General features: G+C 41.2%; 1 pseudogene across 1 annotated transcript; it reads right to left on the reverse strand.

Moving 5' to 3' along the window:
* Positions 1-379: 379 nt before the first annotated feature.
* LOC308262920 (L-lactate dehydrogenase A chain-like) lies at positions 380-1,365 on the reverse strand (annotated as a pseudogene). The gene has a single exon. The product of its transcript is annotated as an L-lactate dehydrogenase A chain-like (transcript).
* Positions 1,366-3,491: the final 2,126 nt, after the last annotated feature.

Consider the following 3,491-nt stretch of genomic DNA (forward strand, 5'->3'; position numbering starts at 1 on the left):
GCACAAGACGTCAATAGTGGACTTATACTAGACTGGGGAGCAAAGCTGGACAAGGCATGTTTAATGAAGTTACTCAACACAAAGCAGCACATCTGGTTTTAAGAGTGACTGGAGCCTGTGAACACTGGCAGTGGGGTCTCAGAGGCGGTGGACCTATCTCACACTAGAATTTAGAACTACACAAGCTAAGTACCATCCAGCATCAAGTCACAGCTCAGGGGTTTCTGAACCACTCCTGTTTTTAACTGTAGGAAATTGGTGTGTTTCCCAGGTGATGTTGATACTACTGTTTTAGTCACAGGTGAAAGGACAACGTGCACAACCACCAACTAAAATCTTGCTGTCACGTAGAAAGTGAGGTGGCGTAACATGGCAGTCTTTAAAACTGCAGCCCCTTTTGGATCCCCCAAAGCATATCTGTGCTCTTTTGCAGGTGGGCCTCTTCCTCAGGAGTCAGGGTCACCTTTACAACATCTGAGATTGCATTCTGTCCCAAGATGCAAGAGCTACTAAGGAAAACATCATCCTGTATTCCATAGAGACCCTTAATCATGGTAGAAATTGGATGCACCTACCTGAGATTCTTCATTAAATTTTCTGCCAGATCTGCCACAGAGAGTCCCGTGGCCCAGGAAGTATAGCAGTATATCAGTATATCGAAGTATATCAGTTTGATCACGTCATAAGCACTGTCAACCACCTGCATATGAACCTCTTTCCAATGTTTCTTATCTGCACCAGTGCCTAGATCTGGATGCAGATTCTTCAGGGAGACTCCAGCAACATTCAATCCACTCCACACAGGCACACTAGAGTCGCCATGCTTTCCAGGGACCCAGCCATGACAACTCATGGGTGAACTCCCAGCCTCTTCCCTACCAGGTAACAGAACCGGGCAGAATCCAGATTGCATCCACTTTCAGTAGCACGGTTTTTGGGGGAGTCACTTATCTTCCAAGCCTAAGGATATCCAGTGGATTGGAAATGATAAGCAGCTTGCAGTGGGGGCTGTATTTTACAACATTAGGAATGATGAACTCAAAGATGTTCCCATTACACTGAACCAAATTAAGATGGCTTTCTCCCTCTTGCTGCCATGCTCCTGCTGTGGTGGTCACGAGCTTGGAGTTTGCAGTTACATTATGGTCTTTGCCAGAGAAGATCTTTGGTGTTCTAAGGAAAAGGCTGTTGTGCTGGTGGTCCATTATCTCTTCAGTTTATCTTCCATGACATCATCAACAAGCACAAGTTCATCTGCCAACTCTTTCATTAAGATACAGGCCATGCCAACAGCACTAACCCCAACAACTGTAATCTTATTCTGGGGGGTTGTTCTTCCTTAAGAAGATTCACAATCAGCTGATCCTTGAGGCTTGCCGTCCTGGATGTGGAACCACAAGGAACCCGGAGCACAAGAGTGTTGGGGCCACACAGCAATAGAATCTAGACTCAGTGGAGATGGCCCCAGCACTCCTGAACAGAAATTTAGTTCTCATGGTTCTGGAGGTTGTAAATTCCCAGGATAAAGATGCCAACATGAGGTGTGAGCCTCTTGCTGCATCATCAAAAGGTAGAGACAAGAAAAGGGCAAGAGAGAGTGAGAGGGGGCCAAACTTGTCCATTTACAGCAGTACTAATCCCACCTATAAGAGTGGGCCCCTCATGGCCTAATCATTTAAAGGTCCCACCTCTTAATGTTACAATGGTAGTTAAATTTCAACATAAGTTTTGAAGGGAAAAAGCATTCAAACCATAGCACATCTCCAAGTTCCTTTTCAACCTTATTAATTAATGGCCCCAAGGAACATTTACTAAGTACTAAGTACTTATGATATGCTAAGTTCTATGGGTCTGGAGTCTAGAAAAGATTCAAAACTAAGTGTCACATGAAGCTCATTCTAGAACTTAGGGGTAAAAAAAACCTCAAGTAGAAAGTAAGCATTGTAAAAGACACATTATAGGAATTTAGAGCAAATCATTCTTCTATGTGAAAGAGCCCGGGGAATTATCATGAAGAGGTGGTATTTGACCTGCATCTGAAAGTAAACACAGAACTTAGACACGCAGAGATGGAGAAGGAAGTCATCAAATAAATGAACGCTGCATAAATGATTCCTGCATCAATTCATCCCAAAACCTTTTTATTGCTTTTATCCTTGCAGATTAGCATTCATGGCAATGTGAACAATAAACTTGATGATTGAAGGGAAAGGTAGCTGCTAACAAATCTGCGGCAAGATCACAGAAGGAAGGCTTTTAATGCTAAAGGTTAAATATTTGGACTTTATTCAAGCCTTTTGGAAAGGAATTCCAAAAATGCTAACCCCATACTGAAGTTAAAAACAAAAGCTAGAAGTATAGATACCCATACAAATTGACCCAAAGATTACTCATGTTGTTAGGACTGGAAACTTCTTCCTAGTACTGTTTGAAATGATCAGAAGGAAGGAAGTCTGGAAATAGGGATGAAACATATAGGAGGCTATTTCACTGGGTCTGGAGTGAGGTAACAAGGGCCTGCACTGAGGCAGAAAGAGACAAATGAAATGCCTAGGCGGTTCTACCTCCCACAGAGACAAGGAACTTGATATAATGAAACACAAATACATTCCTACCCCTATCTATATCTGTACTTACAGAGGTATGAATATTTAAATTTTAAAATTTTAACTGAAATAATGGCAGAGTTATTAAAAACACTGGCAGATTCTCAACCAGCCAAAAATGCATGCAAGCATTAAGTTGCACATTTTTTCATTTCAACTTGTGTGTGTGTGTGTGTGTGTGTGTGTGTGTGTGTGTGTGTGTGCATGCGCATGCATTCATGTTGCCTGTGTTTCCTCAAGGATTTTCTGTTAATTCCTCCCTTAAACTTGTCAGCAGACAAGCACTAAGTCTGTTTCATAGCTGCGAATAAAAAGGCACATCCTTCTAGTCTTCAATGTGGCCCATTTTGGAGTGATGGCATTTCCATGGAAAGAGTAATATTATCTCTGAGAAGTTGTCCTGTGTGTGTCCTCTCATTATAAAAATATCCACGCAGTACATAACAATATTCAAAAAATACACAAAAGCTTGCAGAACAAGTAAACAGCTGAAAGGGCAGTAAGACAAGACAAGTGTTTCTAATAACAACATGGGAAGACATTTTGTTGTCTGTGAGATGCAGAGGTTATCCAACAAGACAGCCAAGGTTTAAATAATACTATGAGAGATATATTGAGACACAACTATAAATGTAACCACCTCTTTATATAAATACCAGATTTGTCATATCTGCATTTCTCCAAAGCCTGCACATTTTCATACCATCCCAAGCCTATTATTTTTATATAATTTTATTGGTATATAGTAATTATATATCTTAGTGAGATTCAAAGTCATTCAAACATGCACACAGGTCTTGGTGTTTTTCCTTTCAGGTCCCACCCCACTACCTACCCTCCTCAAACATAATAGTAGATTGGTAGTGATATCTTCATACATGGGTA

This window comes from Muscardinus avellanarius (genome assembly GCF_963383645.1).
Source record: "Muscardinus avellanarius genome assembly, chromosome: 5".
In the NCBI taxonomy this organism is placed as follows: domain Eukaryota; kingdom Metazoa; phylum Chordata; class Mammalia; order Rodentia; family Gliridae; genus Muscardinus; species Muscardinus avellanarius.